We start from the raw sequence: 20403 nt of genomic DNA, 5'->3' as shown, positions 1-20403 counted from the left end.
TCGGAGGCTCTGTCTCGGCCCCGCAGCAGCTCCGCTCCCAGCTCCCCCCCGCTCCCGCCCCCCCTGCCGGGACCCTGCCCGTGGCGGTGTCGGGGCCGGTGGTCTCCGGGCCGGTGGTCTCCGGGCCGGTGGTCTCCGGGCCGGTGGTCCCCGGGCCGGGCCGGCAGCAGCCTCGCCCTGCGGACGCCAGCTCTGCGCTTTCGCTCTGCTCCGGCTCGGCTCTGCAGCACCCGGGGGGCCGCCGCTCCTCCGGGCCCCCTCGCTCCCTGCCTGCTCGGCTCCCGGCCCTTGAGGCTGGGCAGCTGCTGCCCTCCCGGGAGAGGGACCCCGGGCGAGGCTGTGCCGCGGCCCTGCGGCCCTGGCTGCAGGTAGGTGGCCGGGGTCCTGCGGCTGCAACGGGGAGGTGCAGGGCTGGCAGAGAGGAGGAGAGCTCCGCGCAGCCCAGCCTGAGCGGCCCTGGCTCCCGCTGGCTGAACCCCCTGGGGCCAAGGCTGAGGGAGGGCTGGAGGAGCTGGGTGGCAGCTCGGGGGGGTGGCCACGATGGGCACGGGACGACCCCCCCAGCCCCTGCCTCAGCGTGAGGGAGCAGGGCTGGGGGGTGCTGCCACGTCCCCCCTGGCGCTGCAGGGCTCTGCTGAGCTGCAGCACAGCCTCAGCCCGGCCCTGCCCCCCGCAGCTTCTGCCCCCTGCACAGCAGGGGCTCTGGCTGGGGGCTGGGGAGCCCCTGCCCACGACCCCCCTGCCCCCCGTGCCCACCCTCCTCAGCGCTGTGGGGCCTGGGGCAGGATCTCACAGCCTCCCCTCCGGGCTCCTCTGCCAGTCCTGTGCAGCTCTTGTCCCTTGTGGCTCTGTGTGAGTTCTCTCTGTGCCTCAGAGCCGGGGTGGGGGAGGGGGGTGGGGGTTAGAGCGAAGCAGCAGCTCCAGGGGGGGTCTGCTCTGGGCCTTGGCACAGGGTCATGCCCAGGCTGCTCCCTCCTTGCTTCCCTTACCAGCGCTGAGAAGAAAGCCACCAAACAAAGCCGGCCCCAGGGGCCCCAGGAGCAGGGGAGGGGGTGGAGGGGAGGCCTGGCCCCGGGGGCTGTGCTGGTCCCGCTGTGCATCCCCTGCTGCAGTGACTGTTTACAGGTGTTGGGTTGTACATAGGTTTGTACCCAGGGGAGCTGTGCCTCAGAGCTCGGCACAGACCCTGGGCCTTCGTAGCTTTATTTATTCTGAAGCTGCAGGGCCTGGTCCAGCAGGGCAGGGCCAGGCTGCTGCAGTGGCACAGAGCTGGTGTGAAAGAACAACCCCAACTGAGAGTCACCTTCCAGAAATAAAGCTCTTTTAATGTGGAGGCCCTGAGCTGGCAGCACTGCTGCCACTGGCTGTGCTCTGTCTGGGGGGGTGCTCTGCAGCTCCTGCAGCCTCTGCAGCGGTCACTGTGTGCCCAGGAGGGGAACAGCCCCTGCTGGAACCAAGGCTGGGCCATTCTCCTCTCCTCTCCTCTTGGCAGCTTGGCTTTCAAGATCTGCTTGGGGGAAGAGCCCAGGGAGGTGCTTGGAGGCCTCCAGCTGCAGTCACCCAGAGCAGTTTTGGCTCCTTGAGCAGCTAAAGGAGTTTCCTCTGCAGGGGGCTGGGCTTGAGCCCTTCCCCAGCCTGCTCCTTCCCTGCCCCTGAGGCTGACACAGAGCTGGGCACCCCCAGGGCCCCTTCCCCAGCCTGCTCCTGCTCCCTGCCCCTGAGGCTGACACAGAGCTGGGCACCCCCAGGGCCCCTTCCCCAGCCTGCTCCTTCCCTGCCCCTGAGGCTGACACAGAGCTGGACACCCCCAGGGCCCCTTCCCCAGCCTGCTCCTTCCCTGCCCCTGAGGCTGACACACAGCTGGGCACCCCCAGGGCCCTCCCCACAGCCTGCTCCTTCCCTGCCCCTGAGGCTGACACAGAGCTGGGCACCCCCAGGGCCCCTTCCCCAGCCTGCTCCTTCCCTGCCCCTGAGGCTGACACAGAGCTGGGCACCCCCAGGGCCCCTTCCCCAGCCTGCTCCTTCCCTGCCCCTGAGGCTGACACAGAGCTGGGCACCCCCAGGGCCCCTTCCCCAGCCTGCTCCTGCTCCCTGCCCCTGAGGCTGACACAGAGCTGGGCACCCCCAGGGCCCCTCCTGCTCCTGCTCCCAGCTCTGGCTGTCAGCCTGGGGTCGGTGCTGCCTCTCCCTTGTCCTAGGTTTTAGCTCCAGCCCTGGAGCTCCTGAGCCACCACAGTGGGGCCCTGAACCTGGGGCAGCTGCTGCCCACCCACAGCTCCTGCCCCTGCCCAGGCTGGGCTCTGCCCCATCCAGGTGCTCCTCAGAATCCCCAGCTGCATGTGGCAGGAGCAGGCCTGCCCTGGGCCTGTGACAGCCATGGCTGGAAGCAGGGGGAAGCCTTCCTCAGCCCTTCTCTCAGCACTGCTGCTGGCTGCTGCTCCTCGGGCAGGGAAAGAGCCTCTTGAGGGCAGGGTGCCCAGCACTGGGCAGGGCTGCAGGAGCTGGATCCTTGGTGTGGGGAAGCCTGCACAGACCAGGAAGCTGGAACCACAGCCAGCCTCTAGTCCAAGCCCGGCAGCCAGCAGGGCCATCCCCAACCACAGCAGGCTGCTCTCAGCCCCTGCCAACCTGCCCTGCACTGCTGCCAGCCAGGGGGCAGCCCCCAGCTCCTGGGGCAGCCTGGGCCAGGCTCTCCCCACCCTCAGGGGCAAACACTTCTCACTTCTCTCTGGTTTCCATCTCCCTCTTGTAGTTCCAAACTGTCCTCCCCTGTCCTGTTACAACAGGCTCTGCTCAGGAGCCTGGCCCCAGCACTGCAAGGCCACCAGAAGGTCTCCCTGGAGCCTTCTCCTCTGCAGCCTGCCCGAGGCCAACTCTCAGCCTGGCCTCCCAGCAGAGGGTTCCAGCGCTGCCAGCGCTGCTGTGGCCTCCTCTGGCCCACCCCACCTCGGCTCCCCCACCCCACCTCGGCTCCCCCACCCCACCTCGGCTCCCCCACCCCACCTCGGCTCCCCCACCCCACCTCGGCTCCCCCACCCCCTGCTGTTGCTCCCAACCCTCTTTCCCCTCATCCCACGGTTTAATGCCCACACTCTCTCCCTGGGGTGCCTGAAGGTGCAGCCTGCTCCCTGTTTGCTGTGCAGGCAGCAAAGCAGCCTTCACCCAGCTGTGGAGCCAAGCAGGGATGCACTGCAGGGCCCTGGTGCCTGCAGACCCAGGCTTACCCCCCCGTGGCCAGAGCTCTGCTCTGATGCTGATGATGGGACACACACACATGGGCACTGCAGCACTGGCACACACACATGGGCACTGCAGCACAGGGCACACACACACATGGGCACTGCAGCACTGGCACAAACACATGGGCACTGCAGCACAGGGCACACACACACACAGGAGCTGCAGCACAGGGCACACACACATGGGCACTGCAGCACAGGGCACACACACACACAGGAGCTGCAGCACAGGGCACACACACATGGGCACTGCAGCACAGGGCACACACAGGAGCTGCAGCACAGGGCACACACACATGGGCACTGCAGCACAGGGCACACACACACACAGGAGCTGCAGCACAGGGCACACACACACAGGAGCTGCAGCACAGGGCACACAGGAGCTGCAGCACAGGGCACACACACACAGGAGCTGCAGCACAGGGCACACACACACAGGAGCTGCAGCACAGGGCACACACACAGAGGAGCTGCAGCACAGGGCACACACACACACAGGAGCTGCAGCACAGGGCACATACACAGAGGAGCTGCAGCACAGGGCACACACACAGAGGAGCTGCAGCACAGGGCACACACACAGGAGCTGCAGCACAGGGCACACACACAGAGGAGCTGCAGCACAGGGCACACACACACAGGAGCTGCAGCACAGGGCACACACACACAGGAGCTGCAGCACAGGGCACACACAGGAGCTGCAGCACAGGGCACACACACACACAGGAGCTGCAGCACAGGGCACACACACACAGAGGAGCTGCAGCACAGGGCACACACACAGAGGAGCTGCAGCACAGGGCACACACACACAGGAGCTGCAGCACAGGGCACACACACACAGGAGCTGCAGCACAGGGCACACACACACAGAGGAGCTGCAGCACAGGGCACACACACACAGGAGGTGCAGCACAGGGCACACACAGAGGAGCTGCAGCACAGGGCACACACACACAGGAGCTGCAGCACAGGGCACACACACACAGGAGCTGCAGCACAGGGCACACACACACACACAGAAGAGCTGCAGCACAGGGCACACACACACACAGGAGCTGCAGCACAGGGCACACACACACATGGGCATTGCAGCACAGGGCACACACACAGGAGCTGCAGCACAGGGCACACACACACAGGAGCTGCAGCACAGGGCACACACACAGGAGCTGCAGCACAGGGCACACACACACATGGGCATTGCAGCACAGGGCACACACAGGAGCTGCAGCACAGGGCACACACACACAGAGGAGCTGCAGCACAGGGCACACACACACAGAGGAGCTGCAGCACAGGGCACACACACACAGGAGCTGCAGCACAGGGCACACACACACAGAGGAGCTGCAGCACAGGGCACACACACACACAGAGGAGCTGCAGCACAGGGCACACACACAGGAGCTGCAGCACAGGGCACACACACACACAGAGGAGCTGCAGCACAGGGCACACACACAGAGGAGCTGCAGCACAGGGCACACACACACAGAGGAGCTGCAGCACAGGGCACACACACAGAGGAGCTGCAGCACAGGGCACACACACACAGGAGCTGCAGCACAGGGCACACACACACAGAGGAGCTGCAGCACAGGGCACACACACACAGGAGCTGCAGCACAGGGCACACACACACAGGAGCTGCAGCACAGGGCACACACAGAGGAGCTGCAGCACAGGGCACACACACACAGGAGCTGCAGCACAGGGCACACACACACACAGGAGCTGCAGCACAGGGCACACACACACAGGAGCTGCAGCACAGGGCACACACACAGAGGAGCTGCAGCACAGGGCACACACACACAGGAGCTGCAGCACAGGGCACACACACAGGAGCTGCAGCACAGGGCACACACACACAGGAGCTGCAGCACAGGGCACACACACAGGAGCTGCAGCAGCACACACACAGGAGCTGCAGCACAGGGCACACACACACAGGAGCTGCAGCACAGGGCACACACACAGGAGCTGCAGCACAGGGCACACACACAGGAGCTGCAGCACAGGGCACACACAGAGGAGCTGCAGCACAGGGCACACACACACAGAGGAGCTGCAGCACAGGGCACACACACACAGAGGAGCTGCAGCACAGGGCACACACACACAGAGGAGCTGCAGCACAGGGCACACACACACAGAGGAGCTGCAGCACAGGGCACACACACACAGAGGAGCTGCAGCACAGGGCACACACACACAGAGAGGTGCAGCACAGGGCAACACACACACAGGAGCTGCAGCACAGGGCACACACACACAGGGAGCTGCAGCACAGGGCACACACACACAGGAGCTGCAGCACAGGGCACACACACACAGAGGAGCTGCAGCACAGGGCACACACACACACACAGAGGAGCTGCAGCACAGGGCACACACACACAGGAGCTGCAGCACAGGGCACACACACACACAGGAGCTGCAGCACAGGGCACACACACACAGGAGCTGCAGCACAGGGCACACACACAGAGGAGCTGCAGCACAGGGCACACACACACAGGAGCTGCAGCACAGGGCACACACACACAGGAGCTGCAGCACAGGGCACACACACAGAAGAGCTGCAGCACAGGGCACACACACACACAGGAGCTGCAGCACAGGGCACACACACACATGGGCACTGCAGCACAGGGCACACACACAGAGGAGCTGCAGCACAGGGCACACACACACAGGAGCTGCAGCACAGGGCACACACACACATGGGCACTGCAGCACAGGGCACACACACACACAGGAGCTGCAGCACAGGGCACACACACACACATGGGCACTGCAGCACAGGGCACACACACACACAGGAGCTGCAGCACAGGGCACACACACACACAGGAGCTGCAGCACAGGGCACACACACACACAGGAGCTGCAGCACAGGGCACACACACACAGGAGCTGCAGCACAGGGCACACACACAGGAGCTGCAGCACAGGGCACACACAGGAGCTGCAGCACAGGGCACACACACACAGGAGCTGCAGCACAGGGCACACACACACAGAGGAGCTGCAGCACAGGGCACACACACACACAGGGAGCTGCAGCACAGGGCACACACACACAGAGGAGCTGCAGCACAGGGCACACACACACAGGAGCTGCAGCACAGGGCACACACACACAGGAGCTGCAGCACAGGGCACACACACACACAGAGGAGCTGCAGCACAGGGCACACACACACAGAGGAGGTGCAGCACAGGGCACACACACACACAGAGGAGCTGCAGCACAGGGCACACACACACAGAGGAGCTGCAGCACAGGGCACACACACACACAGAGGAGCTGCAGCACAGGGCACACACACACAGGAGCTGCAGCACAGGGCACACACACACAGGAGCTGCAGCACAGGGCCACACACACAGAGGAGCTGCAGCACAGGGCCACACAACACACAGGAGCTGCAGCACAGGCACCACACACACACGGAGCTGCAGCACAGGGCACACACACAGGAGCTGCAGCACAGGGCACACACACACAGGAGCTGCAGCACAGGGCACACACACAGGAGCTGCAGCACAGGGCACACACACACACAGAGGAGCTGCAGCACAGGGCACACACACACAGGAGCTGCAGCACAGGGCACACACACACAGGAGCTGCAGCACAGGGCACACACACAGGAGCTGCAGCACAGGGCACAACACACGAGGAGCTGCAGCACAGGGCACACACACACAGGGCTGCAGCCACAGGGCACACACACACAGAGGAGCTGCAGCACAGGGCACACACACACACAGGAGCTGCAGCCCAGGGCAACACACACACAGAGGAGCTGCCAGCACAGGGCACACACACACAGGAGCTGCAGCACAGGGCACACACACACAGAGGAGCTGCAGCACAGGGCACACACAGGAGCTGCAGCACAGGGCACACACACACAGAGGAGCTGCAGCACAGGGCACACACAGAGGAGCTGCAGCACAGGGCACACACACACAGGAGCTGCAGCACAGGGCACACACACAGAGGAGCTGCAGCACAGGGCACACACACACACACAGAGGAGCTGCAGCACAGGGCACACACACAAGGAGCTGCAGCACAGGGCACACACAACAGAGGAGCTGCAGCACAGGGCACACACACACAGAGGAGCTGCAGCACAGGGCACACACACAGAGGAGCTGCAGCACAGGGCACACACACACAGGAGCTGCAGCACAGGGCACACACACACAGGAGCTGCAGCACAGGGCACACACACAGGAGCTGCAGCACAGGGCACACACACACAAGGAGCTGCAGCACAGGTCACACACAACAGGAGCTGCAGCACAGGGCACACACACACAGAGGAGCTGCAGCACAGGGCACACACACAGAGGAGCTGCAGCACAGGGCACACACACACGAGGAGCTGCAGCACAGGGCACACACACACAGGAGCTGCAGCACAGGGCACACACACACAGGAGCTGCAGCACAGGCACACACACACAGGAGCTGCAGCACAGGGCACACACACACAGGAGCTGCGAAGGCACAGGCACACACACACACAGAGGAGCTGCAGCACAGGGCACACACACAGAGGAGCTGCAGCACAGGGCACACACACACATGGAGCTGCAGCACAGGGCACACACACACACAGAGGAGCTGCAGCACAGGGCACACACACAGAGGAGCTGCAGCACAGGGCACACACACAGAGGAGCTGCAGCACAGGGCACACACACACAGAGGAGCTGCAGCACTAGGGCACACACACAGAGGAGCTGCAGCACAGGGCACACACCACACAGGAGCTGCAGCACAGGGACACACACACAGAGAGCTGCAGCACAGGGCAACACACACAGAGGAGCTGCAGCACAGGCACACACACACAGAGGAGCTGCAGCACAGGCACACACACAGAGGAGCTGCAGCACAGGGCACACACACACACAGGAGCTGCAGCACAGGGCACACACACACAGGAGCTGCAGCACAGGGGCACACACACACAGAGGAGCTGCAGCCACAGGGCACACACACACAAGGAGCTGCCAGCACAGGGCACACACACACCCAGGAGCTGCAGGCACAGGGCACACACACACAGGAGCTGCAGCACAGGGCACACCACACAGAGGAGCTGCAGCCACAGGGGCCACACACAACAGAGGAGCTGCAGCAACAGGGCACACACACACACAGAGGAGCTGCAGCCATCAGGGCACACACCAATCAGAGGAGCTGCAGCACAGGGCACACACACACACATGGAGCACTGCAGCACAGGGCACACACACACAGAGGAGCTGGCAGCACAGGGCACACACACACAGAGGAAGCTGCAGCACAGGGCACACACCCACACCAGGAGCTGCAGCACAGGGCACACACACACAGCAGGAGCGGCAGCACAGGGCACCACACACAGAGGAGTCTGCAGCACAGGGCACACACACACTAGAAGGCAGCTGCAGTCCAACAGGGCACACACACACAGGAGCTGCAGCACAGGGCACACACACACAGAGGAGCTGCAGAGCACAGGGCACACACACAGAGGAGCTGCAGCACAGGGCACACACACACACAGGAGCTGCAGCACAGGGCACACACACACAGGAGCTGCAGCACAGGGCACACACACACAGAGGAGCTGCAGCACAGGGCACACACACAGAGGAGCTGCAGCACAGGGCACACACACACAGAGGAGCTGCAGCACAGGGCACACACACACACAGGAGCTGCAGCACAGGGCACACACACACACAGAGGAGCTGCAGCACAGGGCACACACACACACGGAGCTGCAGCACAGGGCACACACACACAGGAGCTGCAGCACAGGGCACACACACACACAGGAGCTGCAGCACAGGGCACACACACACAGGAGCTGCAGCACAGGGCACACACACACAGAGGAGCTGCAGCACAGGGCACACACACAGGAGCTGCAGCACAGGGCACACACACACAGGAGCTGCAGCACAGGGCACACACACACACAGGAGCTGCAGCACAGGGCACACACACACAGGAGCTGCAGCACAGGGCACACACACACAGAGGAGCTGCAGCACAGGGCACACACACACACACAGAAGAGCTGCAGCACAGGGCACACACACAGAGGAGCTGCAGCACAGGGCACACACACACACAGGAGCTGCAGCACAGGGCACACACACACACAGAGGAGCTGCAGCACAGGGCACACACACACACGGAGCTGCAGCACAGGGCACACACACACACAGGAGCTGCAGCACAGGGCAAACACAGGAGCTGCAGCACAGGGCACACACACACACGGAGCTGCAGCACAGGGCACACACACACAGGAGCTGCAGCACAGGGCACACACACAGGAGCTGCAGCACAGGGCACACACACAGGAGCTGCAGCACAGGGCACACACACACACAGAGGAGCTGCAGCACAGGGCACACACACACACAGAGGAGCTGCAGCACAGGGCACACACACACAGGAGCTGCAGCACAGGGCACACACACACAGGAGCTGCAGCACAGGGCACACACACACACATGGGCACTGCAGGCAGCAGGGCACACACACACAGGAGCTGCAGCACAGGGCACACACACCACACATGGGCACTGCAGCACAGGGCACACACACACACAGGAGCTGCAGCACAGGGCACACACACACACAGAGGAGCTGCAGCCCCCGGGCACACACAGAGGAGCTGCAGCACAGGGCACACACACAGGAGCTGCAGCACAGGGCACACACACACACAGAGGAGCTGCAGCACAGGGCACACACACAGGAGCTGCAGCACAGGGCACACACACACAGAGGAGCTGCAGCACAGGGCACACACACACACAGGAGCTGCAGCACAGGGCACACACAGGAGCTGCAGCACAGGGCACACACACACAGAGGAGCTGCAGCACAGGGCACACACAGAGGAGCTGCAGCACAGGGCACACACACACAGGAGCTGCAGCACAGGGCACACACACACAGAGGAGCTGCAGCACAGGGCACACACACACAGAGGAGCTGCAGCACAGGGCACACACACAGAGGAGCTGCAGCACAGGGCACACACACAGAGGAGCTGCAGCACAGGGCACACACACAGAGGAGCTGCAGCACAGGGCACACACACACAGGAGCTGCAGCACAGGGCACACACACAGGAGCTGCAGCACAGGGCACACACACACAGGAGCTGCAGCACAGGGCACACACACACAGGAGCTGCAGCACATGGCACACACACAGAGGAGCTGCAGCACAGGGCACACACACAGGAGCTGCAGCACAGGGCACACACACACACGGAGGAGCTGCAGCACAGGGCACACACACACACAGGAGCTGCAGCACAGGGCACACACACAGAGGAGCTGCAGCACAGGGCACACACACAGGAGCTGCAGCACAGGGCACACACACAGGAGCTGCAGCACAGGGCACACACACACAGGAGCTGCAGCACAGGGCACACACACACACAGAGGAGCTGCAGCACAGGGCACACACACAGAGGAGCTGCAGCACAGGGCACACACACACATGGGCACTGCAGCACAGGGCACACAACACACAGAGGAAGCTGCAGCACAGGGCACACACACACAGAGGAGCTGCAGCACAGGGCCCCACCCACACACAGGAGCTGCAGCACAGGGCACACACACAAGAAGGAGCTGCAGCACAGGGCACACACACAGGAGCTGCAGCACAGGGCACACACACCACAGAGGAGCTGCAGCTACAGGGCACACACACACAGAGGAGCTGCAGCACAGGGCAACCCACACAGAGGAGCTGCAGCACAGGGCACACACACAGAGGAGCTGCAGCACAGGGCACACACACACACAAGGAGCTGCAGCACAGGGCACACACACACAGGAGCTGCAGCACAGGGCACACACACACAGAGGAGCTGCAGCACAGGGCCACACACACACACACAAGAAGGAGCTGCAGTACAGGGCACACACACAGAGGAGCTGCAGCACAGGGCACACACACACAGAGGAGCTGCAGCACAGGGCACACACACACACGGAGCTGCAGCACAGGGCACACACACACACAGAGGAGCTGCAGCACAGGGCACACACACACACGGAGCTGCAGCACAGGGCACACATGACACACAGAAGGAGCTTGCAAGCAAAGTGGCACCCAACACACAGTAGCTGCATTGCAGCCAGGGCAACACACACAGAGGAGCTGGCAGCACAGGGCACACCTACACACACAGAGGAGCTGCAGCACAGGGCCAACACACACAGGAGCGGCAGCACAGGGGCACACCACAGGGACGGAGCTGCAGGCACAGGAGTGTCAACACACACAACAGAGGAGCTGCAGCACAAGGGCACAACCCACACAACAGCAGGAGCTGCAGCCAAGGGCACATCACCCACAGAGAGCGGCAGGCACAGGGCACTACAGCATCCACAGAGGAGCTGCAGGCACTCGGGGCACACACACACACATGAGGCACTGCAGCACAGGGCACACCCCACACACAGAGCTGCAGCACAGGGGCACATCTACACACCATAGGAGCACTGCAGCACATGGCACACACACACACACAGGAGCTTGCAGCACCAGGGGCACACACACACAGGAGCTGCAGCACAGGGCACACACACACACACAGAAGAGCTGCAGCACAGGGCACACACACACACAGAGGAGCTGCAGCACAGGGCACACACACACACGGAGCTGCAGCACAGGGCACACACACACACAGGAGCTGCAGCACAGGGCAAACACAGGAGCTGCAGCACAGGGCACACACACACACGGAGCTGCAGCACAGGGCACACACACACAGGAGCTGCAGCACAGGGCACACACACAGGAGCTGCAGCACAGGGCACACACACAGGAGCTGCAGCACAGGGCACACACACACACAGAGGAGCTGCAGCACAGGGCACACACACACACAGAGGAGCTGCAGCACAGGGCACACACACACAGGAGCTGCAGCACAGGGCACACACACACAGGAGCTGCAGCACAGGGCACACACACACACATGGGCACTGCAGCACAGGGCACACACACACAGGAGCTGCAGCACAGGGCACACACACACACATGGGCACTGCAGCACAGGGCACACACACACACAGGAGCTGCAGCACAGGGCACACACACAGAGGAGCTGCAGCACAGGGCACACACACAGAGGAGCTGCAGCACAGGGCACACACACAGAGGAGCTGCAGCACAGGGCACACACACACAGAGGAGCTGCAGCACAGGGCACACCACACAGAGAGCTGCAGCACAGGGCACACACACACCAGGAGCTTGCAGCACAGGGCACACACACACAGGAGCTGCAGCACAGGGCACACACACAGAGGAGCTGCAGCACAGAGGGCAACACACACAGAGGAGCTGCAGCACAGGGCCACACACCAGAGGAGCTGCAGCACAGGGCACACACACACAGGAGCTGCAGCACAGGGCACACACACACACGAGGACTGCAGCACAGGGCACACACACACACAGGAGCTGCAGCACAGGGCACACACACAGCAGGAGCTGCAGCACAGGGCACACACACAGGAGCTGCAGCACAGGGCACAACACACACAGGAGAGCTGCAGCACAGGGCACACACACACAGGAGCTGCAGCACAGGGCACACACACAGGAGCTGCAGCACAGGGCACACACACACAGGAGCTGCAGCACAGGGCACACACACACAGGAGCTGCAGCACATGGCACACACACAGAGGAGCTGCAGCACAGGGCACACACACACACAGGAGCTGCAGCACAGGGCACACACACAGGAGCTGCAGCACAGGGCACACACACACACGGAGGAGCTGCAGCACAGGGCACACACACACACAGGAGCTGCAGCACAGGGCACACACACAGAGGAGCTGCAGCACAGGGCACACACACAGGAGCTGCAGCACAGGGCACACACACAGGAGCTGCAGCACAGGGCACACACACACAGGAGCTGCAGCACAGGGCACACACACACACAGAGGAGCTGCAGCACAGGGCACACACACAGAGGAGCTGCAGCACAGGGCACACACACACATGGGCACTGCAGCACAGGGCACACACACACAGAGGAGCTGCAGCACAGGGCACACACACACAGAGGAGCTGCAGCACAGGGCACACACACACAGGAGCTGCAGCACAGGGCACACACACACAGAGGAGCTGCAGCACAGGGCACACACACAGGAGCTGCAGCACAGGGCACACACACACAGAGGAGCTGCAGTACAGGGCACACACACAGAGGAGCTGCAGCACAGGGCACACACACACAGAGGAGCTGCAGCACAGGGCACACACACAGAGGAGCTGCAGCACAGGGCACACACACACACAGGAGCTGCAGCACAGGGCACACACACACAGGAGCTGCAGCACAGGGCACACACACAGAGGAGCTGCAGCACAGGGCACACACACACACACAGAAGAGCTGCAGCACAGGGCACACACACAGAGGAGCTGCAGCACAGGGCACACACACACAGAGGAGCTGCAGCACAGGGCACACACACACACAGGAGCTGCAGCACAGGGCACACACACACACAGAGGAGCTGCAGCACAGGGCACACACACACACGGAGCTGCAGCACAGGGCACACACACACAGAAGAGCTGCAGCACAGGGCACACACACACACAGGAGCTGCAGCACAGGGCAAACACAGGAGCTGCAGCACAGGGCACACACACAGGAGCTGCAGCACAGGGCACACACACACACGGAGCTGCAGCACAGGGCACACACACACAGGAGCTGCAGCACAGGGCACACACACAGGAGCTGCAGCACAGGGCACACACACAGGAGCTGCAGCACAGGGCACACACACACAGAGGAGCTGCAGCACAGGGCACACACACACAGAGGAGCTGCAGCACAGGGCACACACACACATGGGCACTGCAGCACAGGGCACACACACACAGGAGCTGCAGCACAGGGCACACACACACACATGGGCACTGCAGCACAGGGCACACACACACACAGGAGCTGCAGCACAGGGCACACACACACACATGGGCACTGCAGCACAGGGCACACACACACACAGGAGCTGCAGCACAGGGCACACACACACAGAGGAGCTGCAGCACAGGGCACACACAGAGGAGCTGCAGCACAGGGCACACACACAGGAGCTGCAGCACAGGGCACACACACACACAGAGGAGCTGCAGCACAGGGCACACACACAGGAGCTGCAGCACAGGGCACACACAGAGGAGCTGCAGCACAGGGCACACACACACAGAGGAGCTGCAGCACAGGGCACACACACACAGGAGCTGCAGCACAGGGCACACACACAGGAGCTGCAGCACAGGGCACACACACAGAGGAGCTGCAGCACAGGGCACAACAACAGAGGAGCTGCAGCACAGGGCACACACACAGAGGAGTTGCAGCACAGGGCACACACACACAGGAGCTGCAGCACAGGGCACACACACACACAGGAGCTGCAGCACAGGGCACACACACACACAGAGGAGCTGCAGCACAGGGCACACACACACAGAGGAGGTGCAGCACAGGGCACACACACAGAGGAGCTGCAGCACAGGGCACACACACACAGAGGAGCTGCAGCACAGGGCACACACAGAGGAGCTGCAGCACAGGGCACACACACACAGGAGCTGCAGCACAGGGCACACACACAGGAGCTGCAGCACAGGGCACACACACAGAGGAGCTGCAGCACAGGGCACACACACACAGGAGCTGCAGCACAGGGCACACACACAGAGGAGCTGCAGCACAGGGCACACACACAGAGGAGCTGCAGCACAGGGCACACACACACAGAGGAGCTGCAGCACAGGGCACACACACACAGAGGAGCTGCAGCACAGGGCACATACACAGAGGAGCTGCAGCACAGGGCACACACACAGAGGAGCTGCAGTACAGGGCACACACACACAGGAGCTGCAGCACAGGGCACACACACACAGAGGAGCTGCAGCACAGGGCACACACACACAGAGGAGCTGCAGCACAGGGCACACACACACAGAGGAGCTGCAGCACAGGGCACACACACACAGGAGCTGCAGCACAGGGCACACACACACAGGAGCTGCAGCACAGGGCACACACACAGAGGAGCTGCAGCACAGGGCACACACACACAGAGGAGCTGCAGCACAGGGCACACACACACAGGAGCTGCAGCACAGGGCACACACACACAGAGGAGCTGCAGCACAGGGCACACACACACACAGGAGCTGCAGCACAGGGCACACACACACAGGAGCTGCAGCACAGGGCACACACACACAGAGGAGCTGCAGCACAGGGCACACACACACAGGAGCTGCAGCACAGGGCACACACACACACAGGAGCTGCAGCACAGGGCACACACACAGAGGAGCTGCAGCACAGGGCACACACACACAGAAGAGCTGCTCCACAGGGCACACACACACAGGAGCTGCAGCACAGGGCACACACACACAGAGGAGCTGCAGCGCAGGGCACACACACACAGAGGAGCTGCAGCACAGGGCACACACACAGAGGAGCTGCAGCACAGGGCACACACACACACAGAGGAGCTGCAGCACAGGGCACACACACACAGGAGCTGCAGCACAGGGCACACACACACACAGAGGAGCTGCAGCACAGGGCACACACACAGAGGAGCTGCAGCACAGGGCACACACACACAGAGGAGCTGCAGCACAGGGCACACACACACAGGAGCTGCAGCACAGGGCACACACACAGAGGAGCTGCAGCACAGGGCACACACACACACAGAGGAGCTGCAGCACAGGGCACACACACAGGAGCTGCAGCACAGGGCACACACACACAGGAGCTGCAGCACAGGGCACACACACACAGAGGAGCTGCAGCACAGGGCACACACACACACAGGAGCTGCAGCACAGGGCACACACACACAGAGGAGCTGCAGCACAGGGCACACACACACAGAGGAGCTGCAGCACAGGGCACACACACACACAGAGGAGCTGCAGCACAGGGCACACACACACAGGAGCTGCAGCACAGGGCACACACACACAGAGGAGCTGCAGCACAGGGCACACACACACACACAGGAGCTGCAGCACAGGGCACACACACACAGGAGCTGCAGCACAGGGCACACACAGGAGCTGCAGCACAGGGCACACACACAGAGGAGCTGCAGCACAGGGCACACACACACACAGGAGCTGCAGCACAGGGCACACACACACAGGAGCTGCAGCACAGGGCACACACAGGAGCTGCAGCACAGGGCACACACACAGAGGAGCTGCAGCACAGGGCACACACACAGAGGAGCTGCAGAACAGGGCACACACACACAGAGGAGCTGCAGCACAGGGCACACACACAGAGGAGCTGCAGCACAGGGCACACACACACACACAGGAGCTGCAGCACAGGGCACACACACAGAGGAGCTGCAGCACAGGGCACACACACACAGGAGCTGCAGCACAGGGCACACACAGAGGAGCTGCAGCACAGGGCACACACACACAGGAGCTGCAGCACAGGGCACACACACAGGAGCTGCTGCACAGGGCACACACACACAGGAGCTGCAGCACAGGGCACACACACACACAGAGGAGCTGCAGCACAGGGCACACACACAGGAGCTGCAGCACAGGGCACACACAGAGGAGCTGCAGCACAGGGCACACACACACAGGAGCTGCAGCACAGGGCACACACACAGGAGCTGCAGCACAGGGCACCACACCACAGAGGAGCTGCAGCACAGGGCACACACACACAGGAGCTGCAGCACAGGGCACACACACAGAGGAGCTGCAGCACAGGGCACACACACACAGGAGCTGCAGCACAGGGCACACACACACAGAGGAGCTGCAGCACAGGGCACACACACACAGGAGCTGCAGCACAGGGCACACACACACAGGAGCTGCAGCACAGGGCACACACACACAGAGGAGCTGCAGCACAGGGCACACACACACAGGAGCTGCAGCACAGGGCACACACACACAGGAGCTGCAGCACAGGGCACACACACACACAGAGGAGCTGCAGCACAGGGCACACACACAGAGGAGCTGCAGCACAGGGCACACACACACACAGGAGCTGCAGCACAGGGCACACACACACACAGAGGAGCTGCAGCACAGGGCACACACAGAGGAGCTGCAGCACAGGGCACACACACAGAGGAGCTGCAGCACAGGGCACACACACAGAGGAGCTGCAGCACAGGGCACACACACACACAGAGGAGCTGCAGCACAGGGCACACACACACACAGGAGCTGCAGCACAGGGCACACACACACACAGAGGAGCTGCAGCACAGGGCACACACAGAGGAGCTGCAGCACAGGGCACACACACAGAGGAGCTGCAGCACAGGGCACACACACACAGGAGCTGCAGCACAGGGCACACACACACACAGAGGAGCTGCAGCACAGGGCACACACAGAGGAGCTGCAGCACAGGGCACACACACACAGGAGCTGCAGCACAGGGCACACACACACACAGAGTAGCTGCAGCACAGGGCACACACAGAGGAGCTGCAGCACAGGGCACACACACAGAGGAGCTGCAGCACAGGGCACACACACACACAGAGGAGCTGCAGCACAGGGCACACACACACACACAGGAGCTGCAGCACAGGGCACACACACACACAGAGGAGCTGCAGCACAGGGCACACACACACACAGAGGAGCTGCAGCACAGGGCACACACACACAGAGGAGCTGCAGCACAGGGCACACACACACACAGGAGCTGCAGCACAGGGCACACACACACACAGGAGCTGCAGCACAGGGCACACACAGAGGAGCTGCAGCACAGGGCACACACACACACAGGAGCTGCAGCACAGGGCACACACACAGGAGCTGCAGCACAGGGCACACACACAGGAGCTGCAGCACAGGGCACACACAGAGGAGCTGCAGCACAGGGCACACACACACACAGAGGAGCTGCAGCACAGGGCACACACACACAGAGGAGCTGCAGCACAGGGCACACACATCAGGGTGCTGAGGAGAGGCCAGACCCCTTTCAAGGCAGGACTGGTGGCTGGGGCTGTGCTGTGGTCCTGCAGGTCAGCAGAAGGTGGCAGAGCTCCCCCTGTGCTCCAGCACCTCCTTGCCAGTGGCGCTCAGCAGCTCAGCCCCGAGCAGGCCCTCCTGCTGTATCACAGAGTCACAGCACATGAGAGGCTGGAAGGGAGCTCCAGAGCTCATCCAGTCCAAGCCCCCTGCCAGAGCAGCATCACCCAGGGCAGGCTGCACAGGAAGGCATCCAGGTGGGGTTGGAAAGGCTCCAGAGAAGGAGACTCCACAACCCCCCTGGGCAGCCTGCTCCAGGGCTCTGCCACCCTCACTGTAAGGAAGTTTCTCCTCATGTTGAGCTGAAACCTTCCCTGTTCAAGTTTGTATCTGTTGGTCCTTGGCTTGTTCCTGTGCACCACCCAAAGGAGCTTGGCCCCCTCCCCTTGACCCCCACCTCTCAGCTATTGATAGGCATTGATCAGATCCCTCTCAGCCTTCTCCTCTCCAGACTAAACAGCCCCAGGGCTCTCAGTCTCTCTTCACAGGGGAGATGCTCAAGTCCCCTAAGCATCCTCATGGCTCTCTGTTGGACTCTCTCCAGCAGGTCTCTGTCTCTCTTGAACTGGGGAGCCCCACACTGGACACAGTGCTCCAGGTATGGTCTCAGCAGGGCAGAGCAGAGGGGGAGCAGAACCTCCCCAGCCCTGCTGGCCACGCTTTTCCTGCTGCACCCCAGGACACCCTTGGCTCTCTTGGCCACAAGGGCACATTGCTGTCCCATGCAGACCTTGCTGCCCACCAGCACTCCAAGGTGGAGCTCCAGCAGGGCAGCCTCTAACCTGTCCTGCTGCCTGCTGTTATTCCTCCCCAGGGGCAGGACCCTGCACTTGCCCTTGTGGAACTTCACGAGGCTTGCCTTCCCCCAGCTCTCAGCCTGTCCAGCTGTGCTTGGATGGCTGCAGAGCCTGAGAGGTGTCAGCCACCCCCCCACCCAGCTACAACAGAAGGAGGAAGAGCCCAAGCCAAGCCCCCAGCAGACAAAGCAGGAAGAAGGGAGAAGCAGCTTCCAGTCATTCTCGTTTATTAAGCTCTATGCCAGCCTCAGGAGGTGACTCTTCCCGGAAGGAACCAGAGCAGGCGGCCGCAGCTATCATGAATAAATTTATTGTCTTACAAAAAAATCATTGTCTAGAAAGATGGGGTACAAGAAAACAAGACCTTTGCAGTCAAGATGCCTGGTGGGCACCAGCCAGTTCGAGTAAAAACACCCAGAACACACACACACAGAGGACGAAACCTTCGCCACGGATGTTAAAGCTTCGCTTGGAGGCCGGCAGCTGGGGCTCGGCCCTGGCCCGGCGCCTGGCAGAGGAAGGCTCCTCATTAACACCGATTCCATCATCACCCTCTCGGCTGAGTTCCCCCCACTTGGGACTGGAGAGGTAACAAGGTGTGATATGAACCAATGCAGACATCAAGCCATCGTTACGAGAGGCAAATCAAAAGGTGGTGACGTTGTCTTAGTACTGTAGTGTCTAAGGCACTTTCCGTAGGTCAGGTTTGCAGCTGAACGGAAACCGAATCAGGAAGGCTAACTACTGGCTGTAATACTGCTCAAAAAAGAGGAGGGGAAAAACCCAAACCAACGACAATGACCAGAAAGGAACAAGAGAGAAAGGATTTCACATCCACTGGCGTCTCGCCTCGCCGGCAGGCAGCACCCCCGCAGCACAGAGCACAGCCCCCCAAGGACCGGGGCAGAGCGGCTCTCTCTCCCCCTCCCCGGCCTGGCTGCGGGGCTGGAGGCCTGGCTGGGCCCTAGGTGAATAAATTAAGGGTGCCTGTGCTGGGTGTCGCTTTCCCACTGCCGTTCACATTTAGAGGAGCCTGGAGAGCCGCGCGGCCCTGCAGGGCAGAGGGGCAGGGAGGCTGCGGGCTCCTGCCGGGGCGGAGGAGGAGCAGCAGCTGCTGGCTGCAGCCCCGAAGCACCCCGCGGGGTAAGCGGGGTGCCGCGCCGCCGCTCCCCGAGGCCCGGCTGATTCTGTG

Source organism: Dryobates pubescens, chromosome 20 (genome assembly GCF_014839835.1).
Source record: "Dryobates pubescens isolate bDryPub1 chromosome 20, bDryPub1.pri, whole genome shotgun sequence".
Classification (NCBI taxonomy): Eukaryota; Metazoa; Chordata; class Aves; order Piciformes; family Picidae; genus Dryobates; species Dryobates pubescens.
This window is presented reverse-complemented; position numbering follows the sequence as displayed.